This window comes from Struthio camelus, chromosome 9 (assembly GCF_040807025.1).
Source record: "Struthio camelus isolate bStrCam1 chromosome 9, bStrCam1.hap1, whole genome shotgun sequence".
Taxonomy (NCBI): domain Eukaryota; kingdom Metazoa; phylum Chordata; class Aves; order Struthioniformes; family Struthionidae; genus Struthio; species Struthio camelus.
In genome coordinates, this window is record NC_090950.1 from 22,858,664 (window position 1) to 22,881,912 (window position 23,249).

Genomic DNA, 23,249 nt, shown 5'->3' on the forward strand with positions numbered 1-23,249 from the left:
GCAGTGGGTGAAACAGGTTTTTAGCCGATACCTTTAATGTAAAGGCAGGCCAGCTTCAGCTGGGATCTTATCGGGGCGATCCTCCTCCCTCAGCACCGCTACGTGAGTCAACTTGCCTGGATCACGGCGGAGCAATGGGAACAGCCGCGGAAGAACAGGCGCCAGCTTCTTTCAAATCAGCTGTTGCTACCTAGCAGGGACAGTAGAGAGATGCCTATTATTTGCAGGTGATAACAATGAAGTATTTTTACCAAGAGAAACTCCAAAAGAGTAGTGACTTCATGGGTCTGTTCAGCACAAAGCTCCTGGAGTTCACAGGGATACACCCAAAGGCTCTGTCGGGTCTTGCTCCCAGAGTGACCCAGCTACTAACAAAAGAGGGAACCACAAAAGTTGCCTGCGCCCTGGTAGAATGGAAAACGGGAGAGAGATGTTGCCTTTTAAGGCTGCTAGAATTGAGTTGGTGATTACAGAGGAAGCTGTTTAAGATACTCATTCAAAATTCAGTTTTAAAAAACATCTAAGTTAACCAAGGAGGATGGGTGGCAATCTGTACCAGAAAGGAAATTCATGCCTCTCTAATCTACTGGGACACTTTATCCTATCATCAGGATAGTGAATTAAGGGGAACTACCTGACATGATGTATTCGGGGTTTCAAAGATCTTTGACAAGGTCCCTCATGACAGGCTCTTAAGGAAATTAAGTATTTGTAGGGCAAATGGAAAAAGTAACTTTATGGGTTTGAAAAAGAGATCCAAAACGATATATAACAAGTACCTTCCAAGAAGTTACAGTATTAACAGGTAGACTCCCCAGATTTTTGTGTTAATACCAGTGGTTAAAGATATGCATTAATGCTCTGGAAAAGAAGGATGAAAAACGTCATAACAAAATCTGGCAAAGAACCCAAATTACATAGAGTATTCAGAACAAGAGACGACTACAGGGAACTTCAAAAGGACTGAAGAGAGCTTGATGAATGGGCCAGTCGATGGCAGATGAAATCCAAGGGAGACGAATGCATAGTCATGCACGCTGCAAGGAACAATCTGAACTAATTCAAACAAAATGTTAAGATGCATAAGGAATGGGAAAGATAACAACAGTGGAAATACTGTAGTGCCAATATCTTGATCAATAGCACCCCGTCATCGAGAGTCCTACATGCAGCTCTGGTGACTTCATCTCAAATATATGCTCAGATAACAACACTTAAGTATGCTTTCGTATAGCAGGAGCGTTCCCAGCCCCAGACAGGGTCGGGGCATGCTGTGCTCAGCATCACAAAGGCCCAGGTGGGGAACCCCCCCCCCCATCTTTAGCCACTAGAAACTGCGAAGATCGAGAAGGTCCTTGGGCGCTTTGGGCAGTGGAGACAAAGCACCTCCGCCAGCAAGAGATACAAAGCAACAGCCTAATTTTAGGAGCTAGGAATTGCCCTCCGGGGGAACCGACCTTGAGTACCCAGAGGAAGGGCAAAGACTTCCCCAAAGGAGGGCTAGGGTCGCCTTCTAGGAGGCGTGAGAACATCAGGAAAGTTGGAGAAGGTGCCAAGCCCCATCAGACCTCCAGCACGGGGCAAGACCTGCCATCAGATGAGGCTGTGACCATGATGTCGGACCCCCTCTAGGAGGGGTATTTGTGTATATTTGCATATTTGTGTAGCTCAGGATCTCCTCGGGTCTGTGTTTCGGGACTGCACTGCGCCCTGCTCCTCACAGGCACTGCCAAAAGCAACGCGGCGCTCAAGGAGCTGGGGCTGGACTTTGTCAGCATTAACAGGCCCCTTCAGCGTTCGCTTTAAAACGATAAACATCTCTGGTGCCTTTGAAGCAGATGCAGATGTTGAGGGGAGGTAGCCAGAGCGGCCGTGGCGGCCCACGCTGCGCCCGGGGCAGGGGCTCGCTCAGCCCAACCTCAACGCACGAGAGATACCCAGCTTCAAAAGTGGGACAAAATGGCCCATAGAGACAGCTTTGGGGAATTCTCCGTTACAGGATGCCCGGCCTGCGTTCTCGCCGGCCCGCCAGGCATCGTGCCCACCCATGAGCTGGCTCCTGGAAACAGCTCGCTGGCGCGGAGGAAAGTGAGCAAAGACACCTAAAGGGCCCCTCCGGATTGCTGCTGGCCATTCAGCTTTGTCAATAGCTCATTTTCCGCAAATAAATTCAATATTTATTTCCAACAAGTGGCTGGCGGAAGGTAGAGGAAGGAAAGACGCTTATTGAATAATTGTACAACCTTCAGGAAAAGCCATAAATTACCCAGCTCTATCTGTCACTATAATTTCCAGCCAAAGTCCTAATGAATCTTTCCCAACAATAGTGTAAGGACAGGTCTGGAAATGTATTGAACCTTATAAACACTTGGGTAAGCAAAGCAGAGACATTAATAATAACCACAAGACATCCCAAACTACAGCAGGGACTGAATATCTCGGGCCACCTTTGCTTTACAGCTTCTGCCCCCCATTCCCGTTTCACCTTTTACAAAACAAGGGCTGCTGGGGAAGGAAAACAGACCACCAACCCTCTCGTGCCCCAAAGGGCACCTGGAGACTTAACTGTTCCAAAATTTTGATAACTATAGGCAGGAAAACTCCAAAGCAGAAAGCCGTTCCTAGTGGAAACCTGGCCTCGAGGTTGTCTCCCAGGCTGTACGGGCAGCAGAGAGGCAACAGCTTTGCAGACTTTGGCCGTGCAGGTGTGGTCCACAGCATGCCAGAGGAGGAGCGACTCAGTCACATGTGAAGCATGTCTAGCCTGCAGATTTCATTCCAGCACATAAACTTGAGGGCAGGGAAGAATATTAGCAGGTTTTTGACAATAACAAAAAACAGAGTAAAAAATTACTTCTGTGAACTGCTTCTCCAGGAAGCTTTCAGTACCTAGTTCAAACATATCTTTTTGCCTTTTCTCCTCAAACTCTTTCAGCAGCTGACATAAGAGAAGGTTTTAAAAAAAAAAAGTCTAGATGATGGCAGGTGGAATGGGCAAACCCAGGATATCACTGGGTTTTCCCTACCTACACACACGTTTCCAAGCTTCTGCTGTCACTCACTCTGCAGACACCGTGCTTCACACCAAAATCTCTTTATTCTACTCTACTTTCGTGACTAATCCCAACATTTAAGGGAACTACAACATACTTCTCTTGCAAATTCTGCAAATTATCTGTAGTTTCACAAATTCTGACCTTCAGTCCCACTGCTGCTTTTGTGCAACTCACATTTTGCACGATGATGGCAATAGGGTGCCATCGGGACCAAGGCAACTGAGCCCGTCTTCCAAACAAAACAGTCTAAAGCTGCCCAGCATTGGGCCACGAGTCCAGTTATACTCCGAAGTCCCTGATACGCAGTATGTTTTCACTTCATATTTCACTTTTGCACTTCAAATGCTATTCCCATCATCAGGATTTACTACCTCTAGGTTTGCAGACAGGCTGCCACTGCATATCGTATAATGGCATCTACAAACAGCCGGAGAGACTCTCTCCAGTACTTAGAGGACCCCCATTACTGTGATATCTGAGCACTTCACAGACCTTAATGGATTCAAGCTTACAACCTCCAGATGAAGCTGGGAAGAGTTATTACCCCTGTTTACAGAGAGGGGACCATGACACACCAGGACTGATGGCCTGCCTAAATTCACAGTGAAATTTGTAGCACAGCAGGCAACTGGACGTGTTTCTCCTCCCTCAGATTAGCATCCTAAACCCAAATCTGCCTCTCACCTCCAGTTCCTGTGCACAGCCTCCCTCCCTGGAGATCTCAGTGGTTATTGCCTGCCCATCCAAGCCGAAACAGTTTATTGAGCCTTCAGATGCACAGGGAAATACCCTAGCCTCTCTCCTGTCCAAGTGGCGAGGGGACGGGGAGGTTGCAGGAGACCATGGCGCATCGCAGACACGCAGGCCAGCAGGCAGCTTATCGTCTGGCAGAAAAGGAGGGCTCCCACGGGAGACTGCAGTCTCCCAGGAGCCAACAGATTAACGTTTCAACTTGCCTTGGTATGACATTTCCATTTGGTTTGACAAACTAAACATTTGAGTTTGCAAATGTCAAAGTATTTCCATCAAAAATGTCGACAGCAATGCCTGACATTTCTTAATCTTTTTTTTTGTTCCCATTCTGTGAACATTTTTGATATTTCAACTTGCCTTGATTTGAGAAGGAAAATACATTGCAGTTTTTGACCAGTTTAAGCAATTACATATTTTTAACCTAAGATACTAGCTAGATCTTGGGGGTTATTTCTGCTAGGAAGAGATATCGATGATGGCATCGCTCAGACCTTTGATGCAACCCTGTTTATTTACAAAGGAAGTCCGAAGTTACACATCCTCGAATATGTCAGGAAGCAAGCAGCTGAAGTTTCCTTGCTCCAGGCTCCAAGCCACATCCAACCAATACTTCGTCTACAAGTTCTTGCTCAGCTTTTTCACCAGATCATGCTGGAAATACTTCTCCAGGGACCTGAGTAAGGGGCCTTCCTCCAACCTCCGTGTACATTAGTGAAAGAAGGAGCAGGAAAGTCAATGTAGAAGTGCACATGCCATATAGAAATCTATAGTCAGCTGTATTTTGATACAGTCCCCAAAGCACCTAATTATGTAGCTCAGATTTCTCCCTGTTCCTCATTTTAATGAGAGTTCACCCTGAATCTTTATCAGGCCTTTAGGCTTCAGAGACATAAAAGGCACATTCAGTTCCCCCATCTTCCCAGCAGGATGCAAGAGCCGAAGTAGAAGGGAGACATACTGCTCTTGTCAGAGGTGCAGAAAGCAATGTCAGAGAGTAGGCGTCTAACTGCACGTAACACCTAAATAAACGCCTGACTTCCCAAAGGTGCCTGGGGTCTGTTGGGGAGGGACGGTGCGAAGCCAAGCAGGCAGCTGCAGCAGTGCAGGAACACGCGACGGGCAGGTCTCCAGGGGGACCTGGAGAAAAGGAGAGCGTGCATGAAGACTGCAGCAGAGCGAGAGCTAATTGCCAAGATATTAACAGGCTCCAACAAGTGAAGGGCGAGCACTTGAGGTATGAAGTGTTGACTGAGATGCAAGTATTACCCATGGAGCCAAGATGGTCTGATACAGAGAGGGGCAGAGCTAGTCCTGAGCAGAGACCTGAAGGCTCTGAAACAGCCCCAGCTGTTTTCCGTTGCAAGAAGAAAGATGGAGGGATTGGAACAGCCGAGCCCGTCTCTAAGAAACGCCAGAGAAGCCAATTTGGACACGTCGCAAGACTCCAGATGGACAGAAGTGAGGGAGAATGAAGCCGAAGTAGAAGGGAACCATGTGCAGACTCAGCAAGCTGCCCCTGCCCTAAGCATTCGCATACCAGTTACTTCCCTTGCGATGGGGACAAGGACAGATGGCAGCTCCACTGAGAATGACAAGCGAACCCTGGGAGAAGCCATGCCCTGATCCAAGGAGAGCAGCAGCTTGGCCTGGCCAGTACCTTACGGTCCCTTCTCCCACTGTCCTGTGGTGTATCCTCACCAATGCTATCTTGAGAGAGGCACATAGAAACGCCGTTTGCGGTTAGGAACCAGCAACCTAAATGGAGAGGCAGACACAGGCTGGCCTGAGCCACTGGAGAAGGAGCAGAAAGCAGGGCATACGTGGATACCTTCTTGGCAAATTGGGGCTGGCTGCATAAAAAAAGAAAAAGCAGACATTAACTGCACAGACGGGGAGAGATGCAAGGTGGCTGCATGAGTTGAACAGATTAGAGATGGAAGAACAGAATTTTCTGGTGTTTAAACTAGATGAGGTTGGACGTGGAGGTGCTCGAGCTTTGGCAGAAGCACCTGGGACCATGTACCTAGCACAAGAGAGACAGAAGATGGTGTTGTGCTGCAAAAGGAGATGAACTAAAAAAGAAGAAAAGAAAGTACCATCACTGCCTTTGTGCAAGCAATGGGAGGGAGGACTGTGCACATCAGTCGGGGAGAACAACGGATAGGGTGAGGGCTGCAGCCTAGGCAAAGTGGCCCAAGTCTCGCAGTAAGGTGCCACCGCAAGAGGACAGGATGGGAGCAGCACAGAGCAGGTCAGCAGGGCTGACCCTGTAGCAGCAGAGCTGGCAGCAGGGCGCTCTGGGCGAAGAGCTAAGATACGGAAGGAAAACCCAAAGGGGAAACCGCAGGGAACATCTGCTTCCTCGAAAATGGTAGAGGTGCGAGCAGGGAAAGCACCTGGTCACAAGGCAAGCTCCCAACAATGGTCCGCAGTGACCGCATAGATCGTGCACGTGGCTGGCTCATGGGCGCACCCCAGCCCGCAGCATTAACCCTCAGTGTCAAGGAAGCACTCGTTTTAAAAAGGGGCTCTGCTGGTAACATGACAAGAAGAGGCTGATCACAGCATATGGACGGGGAGAACGGGTCATTAACGACCTGCAAAAGGCCATTGCCAGCATGAATTTGTCCCTTGTTCTTTCTACAACAGCAGCACCTCCAGGCCTCTGAGACAGGGTGCTGCACACACACATAGCAGGATAGCCATAGACTTACAGGGCTTAAAGTCTCAAGGAAAAGGGAAAAGAAGTATTTGCATTTTGGTTTAGAAACAAAGAGGTGCAAGTGAGGATGAGAAGACACAAAGCGGCAGAGGAAATCACTGTCAGAGGTGAGGACCAAACCTGGTTTCCTGAGCTCTGCCCGTGACACGCTGCAAAGGCACCTGCTCCTCCTTACAAGTACATTCCCTGAAATCGGGTTTGGGCCAGGAATGATTCATGAACTAGAGAGAAACTCGTAACAAGTATTATTTGCAAACATATCATTCAACCAGCTCTGTTTCTAGGTTACACAGCTGACAATTTTGTAATGCAGAAAGAGGAAAAGATCAAAACCAGCCGACATGTCAAGGAATATAAGCCACAGGAGACAAAACACAGGAAAAAAGACTGGTTTTGAAGCAGGGGGGAAAATTAAACCATGAGGTACCTTGAAATCTCCACTAGAACCAGAGTTGTCTGTGTCTATGTCTGCTAGGGCCAAGGAAGGAAGCAATAAAGAGGTAAAATTTGCAAAGCTCTTTGCAGTAGGTTAATTCAGAGCAGCCAGTACTGCATGGGGCTAGCAAAGGACCGCGGCCGGACTGAGTCACCGCGCAGTGACCGCTGGTTAAACAGTGCCCGTTGCTGGGGATATTTTGGGTTACTCATGCATGATAACTGGTTCGAATGAAGTGCGACTGCTGAGGGTCAAAAGAAAAACCCTGAACATCACTGCAGATATTTCCACAAAAATATCCCCACGCTGTGCAGCAGCATTCAGAAACCAAATAAAATATTATAGAATATATAAAGGGCAGGATAGAAAATAATACTATTATATAAACCTGTCTTCACATCAAGACTGGATGCCTTTCTGAAAGATATGCTTTAGCCAAACAAATTATGGAGCTCAATATGGGGATAACCGGATGAAGCTTAATGGCCTGTAATATACAGGAGGTCAGCCTAAATCATCTAACAGTTTCTTCTGGCCTTAAACTCTATGAATGTATGAATAAATCAAGGGAATACTTGTTTAGTTCCAGTCACCCAGGCTGCAAAAAAAAAGATACAGCAGGAATAGAGGGAAGTTAGAGACGGGCAGTGAAAGCAGCGGGGAGAGATGAAAAAGTCAGGAGCGCTCAGCTGAGCAGAGGCGAGAAAGCGGGTCCCAGCCGGCGCGGGGACCAGGGAGTGGGTGCCTCTCCTCGCCCGCCTGGGGACGCGGCGCTAACCAAACCCAAAAGCCACCAGTTAAAATACTGTTTTTTTGCACAGCGTGCGACTGACCTCGGAGCCGATTGCCGGGAGGAATCGCTGGAGCTGAGCATATTTACGGGGATAAGGGAGGCTCCTCGCGGGACGGGGCTCAAAGCTCGCGGTCGCCGGCCGCGCGAGAGCTGCGCCTGCCGGAGGGAGCCGGGGCACTGGAGAAAGCCGCTCTCATCCCCCGTCCCCCAGTACCCACGCTCAGGGAAAGGGAAACTGCACCACCAGCTAACGCAGCGTTGGGTAGGTTCTGGCTGAGAGATACCAGAATAAACAGAGACCAGGAATGGGACAAAGTACTAAAACCTGGACCACGAGGCCGGTGAAGCCACAGGGACAAGATACAGCAACGAAAGGGTGGAATAAGTCAGTGGCGATAAAAAAGGTTCCTGGGAATATGAAGGGCTTTTAAAGACATTGGGGAACAGAAGTGCTAGCAAGACAGAAGGATAATAATGAATGAGACAGGGGCTGGAATGAATGAGAAGCTTTAAAATGGCTGTTGCGGAATTGCTTTTTTAAATTGCTCTTTAAGGCGATAACTAAAGAGGAGAGACATGGTCAATTAGGAAGTAATGAAGACCTTGTAAATACACTTACTGATAAAAAGCACGTAAGGGAATGCTTGACAAACCAAACATATACAAATCAGCCAGGGTGAGCAACATGCCTTTTGAATTATTAAGGGAATTCGCTAATGAACTTTGTGAGCCTCTGCCACTTAAAAACCCACCACCATCAACAACAAAAAAAAATTGCGATCGGCCAAATTCAGAGCTGGCGTAACAAATCAATAGAGGGCTCGGGGGGTTTGCAAGGACTGGCGGGGAAGGAAATAAATATATTGCAAAAAGAAGAAAGGAAAAAGGTGAGACTGAAAAAGGAGACTGACAATTAATAACCAGGAAATTCATTTCCTCCGCCAGGCAAAGAATGCCACAAAAATTGAGGATTAAGGAAAAGACATTTTCTACTCCCAGAGGAGAGCAGAGCCACGAGCAATGCAGAGAAAGAATTTATTAAGGACACACTATGCCAAAGCCAGCCAGCATCTTATAGGGCTTGCAGGACACCCAGCATTTCACTCAGCGTCTCGGAGAGCTTTCCTGTAAAAATTAATTGGCTCAGAAGCGGCACCGATGCTGGAGCCCGTGCAGCAACGCAGCCGGAGCGAGCCGGGGCAGAGTCCAGGGGCCGGCTCAGGAACCAGCATGAGGCCCAGGCTTATTCAGGAGGAGCATTAATGGTGAAGAAGATAAATGGCAAATAAATTGCATTTGCAGATGATGCTTAATTAGGTCACGTTGAGAACAGAAACCATGCAAAAGGAGCTAGGAAGGTTAGAAACAGGTGGAACTGAGCGAGCAGCTAACCCAGAAAAGTGCAAGGATCTTGAGAGAAAAAATGTATCCTAAACCGGAATATGTAATTGGCAGGAAAAAACCCCTGAGAGATCAAGAAAATCTTAGAGACTGGAGGGGATCGTGAGCAGCAGTGGAGACAGGAGTTGCCACGCGGCCATCCTGCACCCTCAGCGCTCGGAGAGGTGTCAGCCCCCCCTCCCCCCCCACCCCGAAGAGCAGCGCCGGGCCGCGGTCTGCCCCTGCGTTCGCACCCACGGTGAGCGTACTGCTTGCTGTCTAACTCGGAGGTGCGGGAGCAGAAAGGGCTGTTCTGGAGACCCAGCAAGCTGCTCCAGGGGCCAGTGCTCGGGCCGCAGGCGGGATGCCCTGTGCACGGGACCAGACCAGCGCCCAAGACGAGAATTTTAAATCTCAGCGGCTCTCCCGCCACGCTGGCAAAGGGCACGTGGATTTGTCCGGTGCGGGTGGAAAACTCCCTGCCGCCAACCCGCAAACAGGGCAGAGAAGTGAAAATACAAGCCGGGAGCCCCAGCGGAGCGGGTGTTATTTGGGAGAGCTGTCAGAGCGCTTGCTCCCAGGGCATCTCTGCTTCTCATCCGCCTGATGGAAGCTGACGTTGTGTGAACCTTCCCGAGCAAACCCAAATTATTTTAATTTCTAAATCCAAACAGCTCCAATTATATCATTTCCCTTGTGCGAGGCTGGGTAATGCTCTCCCTCTGCTTCCCTGCCAGGGCTGTTGCAACGTGCACCTCCAGCACCGACGGGCGAGAGCAGTGGCGGAGGGGAGCTCCCCGCTCCGGACCAGGGCTCACATCCCTCCTGCTTGGGCATGGCTAATGCCGCGGAGCACCTACGCGAGGGACTCGGCGGGACGGACCCCGGCAGATAAGGCAAAACAGGGCTCACTCACCCCAAAACACTTAACAGGCTGCAGCTGCTCCACGGGGGCCGGTACCGCTCAGTGCGACGTTGCGGCTTTGCAAACACTTTAGATTAGATTTGGAGACAGTGAGAGAATTGCCAAGGTTCACTTTTGCGTGCACCTCGGACAAGCAGACTTTTCAAGGAGACTAAATTCTTTCCGGGGAGCCCTCCTCTCCCCAACCGGCCTTTTGGTTTTCCCTCCGCTGGCTCCGTAGCGAGCAGCCTCCTTTTTCGAGCACACCTTGCGCGCGAGCTCTGCATGGGATTTCACTTTAAGGATGAGCAGCAAACTACTCAATAGTTACAGAAATAGAGAAAAACAAGCGAGGTGAGTTGAGGAAACATTTCCTAAAGAGCTCTGATTAACTAATTAACTGAGTTTCTTCCCACACCAACCTTTCCCTCACAGCTTCGGTGCCATCCGTTTGCAGAGGGTGCATTGCACTAACACTTAGCATATCATAACTGTAATTACACACCTACAGCTGCCTTCGATAATTTTTTCCTCCCATCAGCAGCCCTCCCCTTCTCTTCAGGGCTGTCTCACCACCTTTTTCCTATCATTCACTGTTGTTTTACCCACAGCCGGGGCTGCTGGAGGCCTGGGGAGGGAGCCCAGAGCAAACGCTGAGCGCAGTTCCTGTCCTTCCTCCCCAGGCTCCCCATCTGGCTTTTTTCATCTCCGCACAGCCTCCGTCCTTGTCCAAAACCCATTTGCCCCCAGCACCAGGACTTTCTAGTCCCTTTGCAGCCTGCTCCTTGGTTTCTCCTTGCTGCCTGTCTCCTGCTGCTATTTTTAAACAGTGTTTCAAGGTCTCCAGCAGCTCAAAAAGCCTCTTCTCCAGTTCAACCATGCCCGAACCCAGGCTGCTGCAGGTCCCCATGCCCAGCACCGGCCCGCGCTCCCCAAGGCGTCCTTCCCGAGCCTCCAGCATCCAGCCCTTGCCCAGGTCTCCCCCAGCACCTGCAGCTCTGCCCTCGCTGCCTTTTCCCCGGGGGGGCCAGCACCTGCCCCCGGGGAGCCCGCGGCACCTGCCTCCCGTAGCGCTCGCTTGGACATGCTGGGGGGGGGGGGGGGACAGTGATTTGCTCCTGCTCCCACCTCCAGCCCCTCGGCTCTGGGGACCGCAGCTCGGTGGCAGCTGGATCGTGGCCACGAGGGTTTGCTCCGGTGCCCGAAACGCCCGCCCGGGCCCATTCATTCCTTCTTGGCTGAAATTCCCAACCCCTTATCACGTTACAAAGTCACCGGGGCGCCCCGGCACTCCTCTCAGCTTAAACACCCTTTCTTTGCATTAAAGCTAATTAATTACTGTTGACTTTCCCAGCAGATGTTCTCGCTTCAGCGGCGGTAGGAAACGCGGTGGTTTGGGAACGGCAGGCCACCGGCTCGGGGGCACGGGAAGAGCAAGGACCGGAGCGCACGGGCCGGCAGAGAGAGAGACTTTCCCGGCAGCCCTTTCTCTTGAAAACGGAGAGAAAGTGGCTGTTTATGTGAACAGTGCTGGTTGTTTTTCTTGGAAAGCAGCAGAATCCTCAGATAGGGGTAAAATCCTGATTCCACAGAAAATTAAGCAGTGTGGATTTCAGTTGGGTCTGGTCAAAGGTTTATTTCCCCTCGTACAAGAAACCTCTCATAAATCACCGCTCTCTCCAAGGGCTTTTCAAAGCCGTGATGCAAAACAGAGCCGCGCCGTCCGCGAAACGCTCGCCATCCCCGGAGAGCGTGAGCGGAGCGGGACGAGGCAGCCGGCCGTCCCCGGCGCCCCGGCAAGGGCCGGCACGGATGGGTGAGAAACGGGAACCGCGGGAAGCGACGGTGCCCGCCGCACACCCCGGGGAGGACGAGCCGGCGGCCTGCCGCAGACAGCGGTGCGGACGGAGGGGGCCGTGGGCACGGCAGCCCGCGGCAGGGACCGGCCCCTCCAGCGACGCCTTCGCTCTGCCGGAGCCGCGGGCGCTGCGCAGCCCGCGGGGGTACGAGGTCCCCACCACGGTGTTCACCTTGCAAGTGCCTTCTTTTGCGAAAAACGCTCCCCAAAAGCCCGCCGAGGAGCGAACCTGCAGGCCTAACAACCGTGCAAATCCCGCTGATGACTGCAGCGACTTACTAATGCCGCCAGAAACCTCCGTGCTAACGAAACGCACCGAAGCTAAGCAGCCGTGGAAATGCCCGCGCGGAGGAGAAAGGCCACCGAACGGACACTAATGGAAGCCCAAATCCCCAGAACTAACGGGCCGCGGTCGGAGCGGGGGGACGGGAGCGGAGGCCGCCTGTGCTGGGACGGAGCCGGGACCTCGCCTGGCACCCAGGCGCCGTTCCCCTGCGGGAGAAGGGTCTGCGCCGGTCAAAACGGGAAGAAACGAGGGAGTTTCTCCCTTTGGGCCTCGACCCCAGCGCTGCTGAGGGGCTTTTCTTTCCCGGGGGGTCCCCAGCCCGGGCAGAAAGCGCCGACGGCGGAGCGCGGCGCCTGATGAACTCGGCCGCTGCCGCTCCGGGTCCTGCCTGGCACTGACAGACCGTTTCCCATCGAGCTGTGGGGTTGGAAAATGAGATTTCAGCGTTTCCTTTTCACGGTAAATGTTTCTGATTCTGCCGGCTGATGCGTTCACCTCTCAAGTTAATAGACAATAAGCAAAGCGGTGTCGTTCTTGTTAAGGAGACAGAAAGGGCTGCATTTAAATGCAACGCGCGGAGCGACGCGAGCCGGGCCGGCGCGCGGAGAAGAACGCCCCGAGCGCCCCCGCAGCGCTGGGCTCGGCGGCGGCCAGGCAGGCTGGGCGCGAAGGTGGGACGCGCCAGCGCCACCAAAGGCCCTTTTTTGTGATCTTTCCTGCAAAGGCTGCAGGGATCTGCGTCACAAGCACTTGTGCAAAAGCAGCCCCAGGAGCGGCTCCCCGACACCCCTGCTATCGGGGCGGACGGGGCGGCCCGGCCCGGCCCCGCTTTCCTCGCCTTGCCGCCGCTCCTCGCTCCTTCTGGAGCTGTCGCTAGGGCTGTGCCGGCGCTAGGAACTGCCTCTCGCTGGAGACGGACGAGCCACAGGCACCGAACCCGCTCAGACACCCTCCGTCTTCCCCCGTCGGCTGCAGGTGCCGGCGGCAGCGGCAAACAGGGGTGCCGCGCCGAGGGTGCGTTTGCTGTAGCGCGCTGACTACTAATTACGCTAAAAACCTCGCATTGAGATGATGATAAAGGCACCCTGGCTGTCGGCGGGGACGTTCTCAAACTGACTCGTTACAAAAATCCGGTTGCTGATAGGGCCCCCTCTTTAAATAACAACCTTTGGGTTCTTCTCGCTTTATAAAATTCCTTTTAAAGGAAAAATTACAAAAGCTTTTCGACTCCTTTGATCATTTGCAAGAGTCCTTTCCAGCCAGGGAGAAAGCGAGACCCTGATTTGAGAGGGAAGTTAACTCCGCTGAGGTCGCGGGACGTGCTCGGAGGGGCCCGGCCTGCCCACGCTCCGCTTGCTCCTTCGGAGGAAATAGCTCTTCGGCCACGTGCCAAGAGCTGTCAGCTGCCACTGACCAAGTGACATTTCCAGAGCCCTGCGTCCCTATCGCTATTGAACATATTTGGATGGTCTCGGCCACCGGATGAAAACCCGGCCGAGGGCGAAGCCACAGCACCCACCGCCCAGGCTCTCCGGGGGCTCCTCCGCGTGGCCCAGCACCGCGGCCGGGTGATGGACAAGGTCAGAGCATCGCGGCCGGGTGATGGACAAGGTCACCGCTGAAAGACCCCTCGCTGCTGTGTCGTGGGAGAGATCAGCTGTTCCTACGGCCACGCACGTCCTTCGGCTTGAAACGCAAAGTTGTTCCCGTTAAAACTGATATTTTTTGGCCTTTTTAATAGAAGGACGCAGTTTGTAGGGGAGGAGACTGGACGTAGTCTGACGTACCCTGATTTCTTTAAGAGTATCTTTGCCTCGTGATCTCTTGTTTGAAAAACTAGTTCAAATCGGTTTGGATCTGAGCCTTTTCACCGGCGCGGAGAACAAGCTGAAGGACCTCAAACAAAAGGGAACAGTAATGTCTGCAGCTGGAAGGCGCCGCTCAGCCCCAGCAAGGCCGGTGTTCAGCCTGCTTTTATCTAACACCTTCAATTAATTATCTAGGAGAGGGAACAACAGCACCTTAATTAAATCTTCAGATGACATTACAGCGAGAAGGTGTTAGACACCGGCAAAGAGCGAAGCACACCACGCAGCGAGCTCCGGGGAAGTCGGAAACGCCGCGGGAAAAGAGCCAGCCGGGCGCGGGACGGCGGTGGGAGCCCCCCTTCTCCCAGCGGCGCGGGCGCCCGCCGGCCCTCCCGTCCTCGGGGCGCCCCGAGCCGAGCCGCGGCGGCCGGCCGGGCTCGCGGGGAGCGCTGCTCGGGGCGCCACCGCCGCCAGCGCCTTGCAGGCCCCGGGGTGGCCGCCGAGCTCGCGCCTCCCGGCCGTGGCGGGCGCCGGCCCCGCGGCTCCCCCGGCCGCCCGGGACTCGTGCCGGGCTTCGAGCGCCGTCTGCTAACGCGTGCTGGAGAGCCAGCGGGCTCGCCAGCGGCGCAGCTGCGTTCGTCATTCGAAGTGCCGGGAATTATTAACCAAGCCACCAGCCACAGACATTTCTAGGCAAAAAACGTAATTGACTGAAAGCTGAGGCTGCTAGAGGAAGTGCCATGAACATCTGGGGGGGGGAAACCAAACAGGCAGAGCGCTTTCAAGAGAATTAAAAAAGAGCCTTAACTATTTCAGCCTAGAATTGAGAAGTTAATATCGGGAACATAAAGATTCATGCTCCTTCGCAGTTCATACACTTTACAGCAGAAACCCAGACATTTAAAAAAACCGCAATAAAGCATTGCAATAACAATCGTCAACTCTGACGCTCCCTTTTTCCTCCTTTCCTGGCACCAAAACAACAGCTCGGAAACGCATCCAGCAACTCCCGCTCGGCGCCGGAAGCGACCTCCATCGCGGAGGGGGACGAAGCAGGCGCGCCGCGCTGTTTCGGGAAGGACGTCCCCGGCCCGTCCCGGCAGGTGCTCCAGGCACGGGGGGGAGCACCCGCGGTCCGGGACCGCCGCGCGCCCGCCCCACTTCCCGGGCACGCTTCACCGCCCGCCCCGGGGCCCTGAGAGGTCCCGTACACGCATCCGCGCTTTACCTATTGAAACAAGGAGCCTTAAAATTGTCTGCAGGCCGCAGCGCCTGCCTCCCCGGGAGGTGCCCGGGACGCCGGGGACCGGCGCGGGCGGCGTCGCAGCGCCCCGGCACTGCCCGCGCCGACGGCACGCCCCCGGTCGCCTCCCGCCAGCGCAGGCTGCGTTTCGCGTCTCGTAAAGCACGTAGGACGCGTTTGGTGCTTGGTGGCTAATAAAACAGCAGCTGCTAATTCCCATTTCCCTGCTTTTTTCCGTGCTCGGGCTATTGTCCCTTTCTCACATCCTGTGCGTCCCTTTTTCCCTGCTGTTTAGATAAAGCTTCGATTTTAAGCGGACACCAGGCTTTTGTCAAGGCATAAAGCAATCCCAGGAGGAGCAGTCAGATCTAACAGCCTCTCGCAAGCACCTGTACGTGTTTCCCGGCGAGAGGCAGCGGCGGCTCAGGTTGCGCGGCAGCGGCTCATCCGCAGCTCGGCGCGCCGGCGGCCTGCTGCCCCGCTCCCGCCTTCGCGGGCGCAGACGCACGCACCTGCCTCGCGCCGCGAGCGCCGCCCCGGGCTGCAGGCCGGCCGCCCCGGCCCTCGGGGCCGAGGAAGAGCAGCGGCACGACCTCCCCGTTCGATTAGTCGAGAGCAAAGCCCCAGCGCAGCCCAGGAGAGCCCAGATTCACCTCTCGACCGCCCGACTTGGCTCCTCTCCCCAAACGTTTGGTGGCAGCAGCAGCTGGGACGCGGCGGCCGGTGGGAACCCGCAAGGCGACGGGAACGGTCCGGCGGGGCCGGAGCCCTTTCAAAGGGCCTGTGGATGCCGCCGGCGGCAGGACGGGGCCGCGGGACCGGCCAGCGGCTCCCGCAGCAGGCGGCGGGGACGAGCGCCTCCTGCCAACGCGGGTGCGAGGCGCCGGCGCTCGTCCCAGCCCCGCTGCCAGCCGGCTCGGCAATTCAGGGCTGTGCCAGTAAAAAATGTGAAAATAATTCCCCCCCCCCACATCCCGTCATGTCAAGGAAAAGGATTAGGGCAAATCCCTGCAGCCAGGGGCAGAGCGGGTGACGCCGATGCTCCCACCTGAACGCAAGGACGGAGACAAACAGCAGCGAGGACCAAAACGGAGAGAAGGTCAGTGCGTCGGCTGCTGCTCAACCGCGGGAAGGGACCCAACCTGCCAGGGCGGCTCCCTCCAGCTCTGCCGCGGGGCCCGGCGGGATTCACACCGCAGGCGGCGAGCAGAAAAGCTGAGGGCAAAACAGGGCTGTGACCCACCTCTGCGTCCCCATCTCTTAACGTGCCGGGCCAGGATTTTAACGGGGCCTGGAGAAACCGGCTGCACTTGCTCCTTCTCTGCTGGCCTGGGCGGCCCCTCCTGTGCCGTTCATGGGGATGTGAGGCCGCTGCCCGAGCAATGGGGAAACGCTCGTTATTTTGGGAAGGTTTTCCAGGGAAGAGGTAGAAACGACGGGAAGAGCTGAGGGAGGAGCAGCAAGGGTGGAGAAAGAGGCAACAAGAGGCAGAACGACCTTTGGGCCCGGGGAGGGTTTGGTGGCAGCCGGGGGAGGCTCTGTGCTCCAGCACGGCGACACCGCGCGCCGCTGGATTCCTGCTGTGCCGAGAGAAACAGGATATCGCACATCATTTGTAAATAAACAAACAGCATCAAAGGACCGCTCGTCCTTGCCGGCCTCCGGGCTGGGCAAACCCCCGCAGCCCCACGGCTTTGGGGGAAGCCCTGCAGACCGACCCCAGGACGGGGGCTCTGCGGGACATGACGCGGGCAGACCCGGCGGCTTCTGAAGGCTCGTTCCCATGGGGGAAGTTGGTGCAACGTCAAGGGTGGGGGGGTCATCCGAGCATCCAGAAAAGGAGCGCATCCAATGAGCGGGTGGAGAGCCTCCATCACCCATTGCCGCAGTGATCACCCGGCCCCCCCGAGGCGACGAGCCGTGCACGGCGATCGCTGCGGGAAACGCTCTCCGGGGTGACGACCGGGTGAAGAACAGCCTGCCGGACGCAGCCCGCCTCTCTCCGAGCCCGGCTGCAACCGTCTGCGCCGCGGCACGCTGGAGCCTGCGGAGGGAAGCGGAGCTGCCTTGGCTCTCCGGCTTCAAAGCCGCGAGGGGAACATAACGATGTGCGAAGCGCTGAGCTGCCAGCGTCCGGCCCCACGTCTCCTCTCGAGGAAATAACGCTGCCTAACGAGACGGTTTAACCGTGTTGCAAATTCTGCGGGGAAGGGGGGGAGACTGAGCGCGCGCACGGCCGCTTCGGGTGCAGGACCCCAGCCGGCGGCACGTCTCCGCCGCCCGCTGGCCCCCAGCTCCCGCGGGGTCTGTCAAGTCGGATGCGCGCGGCGGAGATAACGGGACGACCGGCAGAGCCGTCCCGTGCAGATGGCACGGGTGCTCGAGGGCATCCCTGCGTGCGCAGGTGCCCGTGGCTGGGCAGCAGGGTAAAGTCCTACTGTGCCAAAATCACGGCGAGGCAGAGTCATTTTTACCCTGCCGCCCGGTTGAAAGCGCCTCGCTGTAGCCCTGGCAGCTCCGCGGAGGGATCCCACCGAGGCTGCCTCGTGCCCCGAGCCCGGCACCGCTGCGTCCAGCCCGACTCGCGCCAGCAAACCCCAGGCAGCCTGGGCATGGGGACGGCTCAGGATAGATATCTCCGCTGACTGCCCCCAGCGCCTCCCGGCCCCCCGGCCGCCGCCTGCGGGGCCAAGCTCAGCTTTGCCCGAGGAGTTAATATCCAGGCTCGCTTTGTTCCCTTACGTATCTTAAGCTAAGAGGGAAAGCAAGCACGAAGAAGAGAAACGAATTCTTGGAAAGGGCTCTCGGAGGGGCTGGGGAGGTGTTCTCGCTCGGAGGGGCTGGCGGGCAGGGAAAGAGGGGAGGCGCGCTGCTTCCCCGGCAGCCCCGCTCCCGCTAGCTGCGCGCCGCTCCTCGCCAGAGCTCCCCTTGCTCTCCCCTTTCCCACCCTCCTCTCATCCTGCGCCCGTCAGTGCAGCGAGAGGGAGGATGAGCATGAAGCCAGAGCCGTCGGTGCCTTCGTCACTCAGCGAGCAGCCCTACCGCCTGGCCTCCTGCGATACGGGGAACCGCTCGCCACGCCAAAAAAGCTCTGCTGCTGAAGCCCGAGCTCCTCCGAGCCGCTCTCAGACACGTACCCGTCCCGACCAGGACGGCACAGCAAAAAGCTGCTCCACGACAAATAATCACAGCCAAGGCGGGATAACAAGGGGTATAAACCGAGCACGGGAAAGTCCCCTCGCGAGCCCAAGGCTCGTGGCCGGACGTCTTGGAGTCACAGGTCCCGATTCGCATTTCCATGGCAACATCAATTTATTCCACCACATGCTCCTTGCCCTCCGCACAGGCGTACGCAGCTACGCGATACTCCTGGGTGGTTTGCAGTCATTATTATTTTTGCGGATTAGCTTTTTGTTATCGTCTCCAGGCGGCCTGACCCTGCTCGGCACACCTCAGCTCCTGGACACGTTTCCCGGCCCTCCAGGCCTCGCAGGCATGACATCAGCCACCAAACACGTGTGACGAGCGGCTGGGAAGGGAGCACCTGGGCCTCGCGGGGCGCCCGGCCACGTTCGACCGTTTCCTGAACGTAAACCCTCGGTTTTCGAGGCTGTTTTCTCACTGGGTGAATGAAATAAGCCCATGATTAAAAGGAAAAGTAGGAAAATAAATTGCACCATGTGCAGTCGCCGGGACACCCCAGATGGCTTGTCAGCAGGATTCGACTCTCAGGTCTACAGCACAGATGGCTCCCACCGAAGCTGCAGGAGGAGCTGCTATCCTCCAGGCACAACAGCCTCGAGGGACCCCCAGGCGCCCGCAGGGCCTTGCCGCCCTTTTCCTAGGGAGCGGGTGGGCGCCGGCGGCTGGGGACTGGCGCGCCGCACGGGGCTGGAGACCCGCTGCCCCGCAGCGAGCCGAGAGGCGAGGAGCAAACGGCCAGGGCCGGGCACGGCGGCGGCCCCGCGGATCTGCCGGGAGCACCGTGCCGGCAGCGGCGGACGCGTGGGCCTTTCGCAGCTGCTAAGTCCGCCGCTGGCTCCGGGCTGCTGAGGACGCAGCCGGCAGCGCCGCAGCCGGCCGGCCACCCCCCTGGTGACACCGGGGCAGCTCGCCGCGGCGTCGCGGCTCGGCGGTCTTTTGCTCTGCAAAACGGCAAGCAAGGGCTGCAGGACAGGGGACCCGCCGCACATCGCCAATTAATTCATTAAGCCACGGGCCAGCACTGATTGCAGTGCGAGGGCGGGTGCAGCTCGGCGGAGGGACCCGGCTGGGTGGTGCTGGCCGCTTCGGAGGGCGGGATGCCGGGACATGGGGAAATTCGGCTCCACTCGGCGCTCACCCTCTGGTCACGCGGCAGTCACCCCGGCACTGAAGGACTGCTTTTTTCCCCGGAAAGCCTATCCCTCAGGGCTCCTTTCTTCTCTGCACAGATATATGGTCTAATTTTGAGCAGAAACTCCTCGGTGCAGAGGCTGCATCCGTCTCTGCCTGGAACGGCCTGGCGCGTTGACGCGGCGCTATCAGCGCGGGAGAGCAGCAATAATCATTAGCGTTGGGGCCGGCGGGACTTTCCTGCTGGCAGAGATGTAGCATTTCCATTAGGAGCCTCACGCCGCTCTATTACTACGGCATTAGCAGAAGCACCGCCGCGGCATCGCGAGCCGCCAGGAGCGGGAGAGGACGCGGCTGCGCCGGGGAACGGCTCCCCAGCAGTGCTGCTCGCAGCCCTGGACTGGGTGCTCGGCGTACACGTGGGGTCTGTCCTGGCTTTTTTTTTTTTTTTTTTAAATTAAACTCCCTTTTTTTCCCCCCCCCCCTCCAAACCCTCTCCAGTTTTTATTTTCAAACTTTCCCCTCCGCTTCCAAACCTGCAATAACATTTCAAACCCTGCCCTCCTCCGAGGCTCCAGAAGGGTCCCGGAAGAGGGAGGTTTGCGATAAACAGATGGGAAATAGGGAAAATAGTCAAACAAAGAGAGGAATGAGAAGGAGAAGAGAACAAGGTGCGGATTCCTGGCCGGCCGGGGCGGGAGGGGGAAGCGAGGGGATTATTACGTTAGGAGCAGCTTCAAACTCCCAATTCTCAGGGCACGAAACCTGCACAATTTAAAGTAGTCAAAACAAACCCTTTGCCGCTATTTATACTTTAGCTGCCTGCAGGCGGCAAAACCTTGACTCCGTAGTCCAAGCCTAATAGATTCCAGGTGTTCTCCGATAAACTCCCCTCCTCCAGCGAGGGGCCTGAGCACGCTCTGGGCATCTTTCGGTCCCGCTCTCGCCCTCGGAGCGGCCGGTCCTGCTCCCCGGCTCCTGGAGAAACCCCAGCACGACGGTGGCTCCGGCTCGCCGGGCCGCGGGGAAAGGCGGGCTGCTGATCGACGGCGGCACCGAGGGGGCGCGCGGGGACGGACGCCGTTCGGCGAGGCGCTTGGCTGGGACCGCCCCGCGTTACCCACAGCGGGAGGGATCTGAAGGGCAGCCTGCGATCCGACCGCGCCGACAACGTGCTTTACGGATTGGCCGCTGTTTCCCACGAGCCCAAAGAGGCTCCTTTGCGGCTCCCCAAGAAAAGGAGCAGGTCTGGCTTAAAAACGAGGCATGCCTCAGAAATGACTCGTGTGGGGTAAACTCTAACCCTGGCTGCCTTATCAGCTGGCCAGCCCTCAAGCAGGAGGGTACCGGAGCAGAGGTACGAGCAGGCTGAGCTGTAATCAAGGGTGCGCTGCAAACCTTCTCCTACCACTCTCCATCGCGGAAGAGGTGGGTGGGAAAGAGCTGGGAACGGGTTTTGTTTTACTCAAGTCTGAAAGCCAGAAGAGGCCACAGGGATTAGCTCTGCATGGTGGAGAAAACTCCTCATCAAATCCCTTATCAGGGCCCATGAATTTGTGGGTGTTGCTTAGATGTCAAGGTCCAATTTAAGGACCCCATACCTGTAGGACCCACTGCATCTCCCTTCCTTGCTCCAATGGTTAATTCATCTTCTATTTCATTTTTTTCCCCCCCTTTGAAACCTCCAGCTGTGGCATCCTGCTCTACTTGCTAAGCTGGAGAAGCCTCTGCTATCAGATATCTCCCCTGGTGCAGCTCAGGTCTCCTCCTTTGATCAGCTGATTGGGATCCTTAAATTTCTCACGGTAAGCAGGTCTCACAGCCGCAGCCCAGCCATGTAACTCAGCCTGCGTCGAATCTCACTCCTGTCTTCCAGTATCCTCTGCAGAAGTGAGGTCACCAAAACTGGACCTCACCTGCTGGCAGTGCTCCCGCCCTTAACTCCAAAGCAGCCCCCGCTGGCTCTGGAACGACAGCCCCGAATCCGGGCTGCACGCTGACCACACCAGCTCCCTCCAGGTACAAGTACGCAGACCGCGTGTCTGTGCCACGTCCCCGAGCGCAGAGACCAGCAGAACACGGAGCAGCACTGGACCGAAAGCGTTGGCATCGTTCAGCAGCACTCACGCCGGCGAGGGCTTGTGCCCGCTCCCGTACTTGCGGCTCACGGTCATTGCACGTAGGGTCAGGAATTTGACTTGGGCCCTTATCAACGCACACGCCGAATCTGTGGCTAACCAGAGCCAACAGCCATCTAGCGCCAGCTCTAAGGGAGGGGAGGAGAGCCAGGACCCCTGCCCCGTTCTCGCTGGCAATGACCTCGCTCCCCCTTGCTGCAACGGAAAGGGGAAGAACTGAGCCCTTCAGAGTCATTGTAAATGAGACAAATAAAAAAGAAAGTGCAGCAGTAAAGACAAATAGTTTTCTGACACTGTGTTGGCATTTTGGCCTAATGACTGATTAATCTGAAATAGGGCCTCATTACGGATGCACGGGTGTCGATTGGATCAGATCGTTAATTCCAGCGTTCAAAATCCGTGATTAGCAATCTAAAGCGGTAGAGCCTGCAGGGGACAGATTAAAGGCTCACACCAGGAGAGGGGAGAGCGGCTGCGGGCAGAGGGAAAGGGGAAAGCACAGTCAGGAAGGAAGAGCAATGAGAGCAGGGGTAGGAAAGCCATCGTCACCGTGATGAGGGGAACGCGGCACAGTCACCAAAACAGCGGCTGCCTGCTCAGCTGACACTCTCCAATCCCAGTGCTGATTTGCTGTGCAGCTGTGAGAAAACATCTCACCATTGCGAATGAAGACCAGCAAAGACCGTCCTGGGAAATTTCAGCTGTACCCCAGCCAAGCTCAGGGCAGCTGTGCCAAAAGACCCCACTGATGGGAATGAGTGGGAAACATTGCCCATCATCGCCAACAGACCACTATAGGTCCCCAAGGAGACACCTAGTAGGGCATCAAGGGCCACCTAACCGAAACGCTCCCATCCGCCAGGAAAGGGGATACAAGGGATCCTGGCAGAAGCAGGCTCAGCAGTACACCATCGCATCTGAAGGCAGACCAGGGCACGTCATAAAAGTTAATGCTGTCCTGGTGCACTAGAGCCATTTTGTTGTTACCTTTTCCAGGAACTCAGCCAACAACAATAACACTCCTCACTTCTACAGCACCTTCTATGCAAGCATCCACCAGGGCAATGACGCAAGGCCCTCCTCCCAGTGTACCTGGAGCAGCAGCAACGTTGCTCCCACTTACCAGAGAGCAGAACAAGCAGAGGAGAAAGGAAGGGACCTCTGCACAACAACAGCACCAGGCAGACCCCCACAGATCCAGCACAGCCCTCCAAAAGCAGAGGCAAACATTCTGCCCTGGGTCCAACACTGCTGGTAGAAGAAAGGTACGGCCCCAAAGTGATTGCCATCAGCAATTCAGCTGTCGGATGTCAGCTGATTAATTTTGCCTGGGATTAATTAAGGAGCAGCCGCGCAGCCTGCTCTGCTGGCCGATGGGCTGGCGGTGACCTCCCGCAGCAGGCGGCGGTAGGAAGCTGGGGTCAGTGACCTCCCCGGCTGCCAGAGCCACTGCCGGTGGAGGGAGCTGGGCCGGGGGCTGACCTGGACTGGGCTATGCAGTGATAGCCTGGCGACTGCCGGGGGTAAAGTTTCATCG

General features: G+C 55.8%; 1 protein-coding gene across 1 annotated transcript in view; it reads right to left on the bottom strand.

Annotated features, from left to right (window-relative positions):
* Positions 1-22,981, bottom strand: part of LOC138068124 (uncharacterized) — a 41,281-nt gene extending 18,300 nt beyond the window's left edge. Inside the window, exons 1-2 of the mRNA XM_068953918.1 lie at positions 22,836-22,981; positions 32-190 (exon numbers count right to left, since the gene is read on the bottom strand). The gene's annotated coding sequence lies outside the window, so the exon portion shown is untranslated. The remainder of the gene's footprint in view (positions 1-31; positions 191-22,835) is intronic.
* Positions 22,982-23,249: the final 268 nt, after the last annotated feature.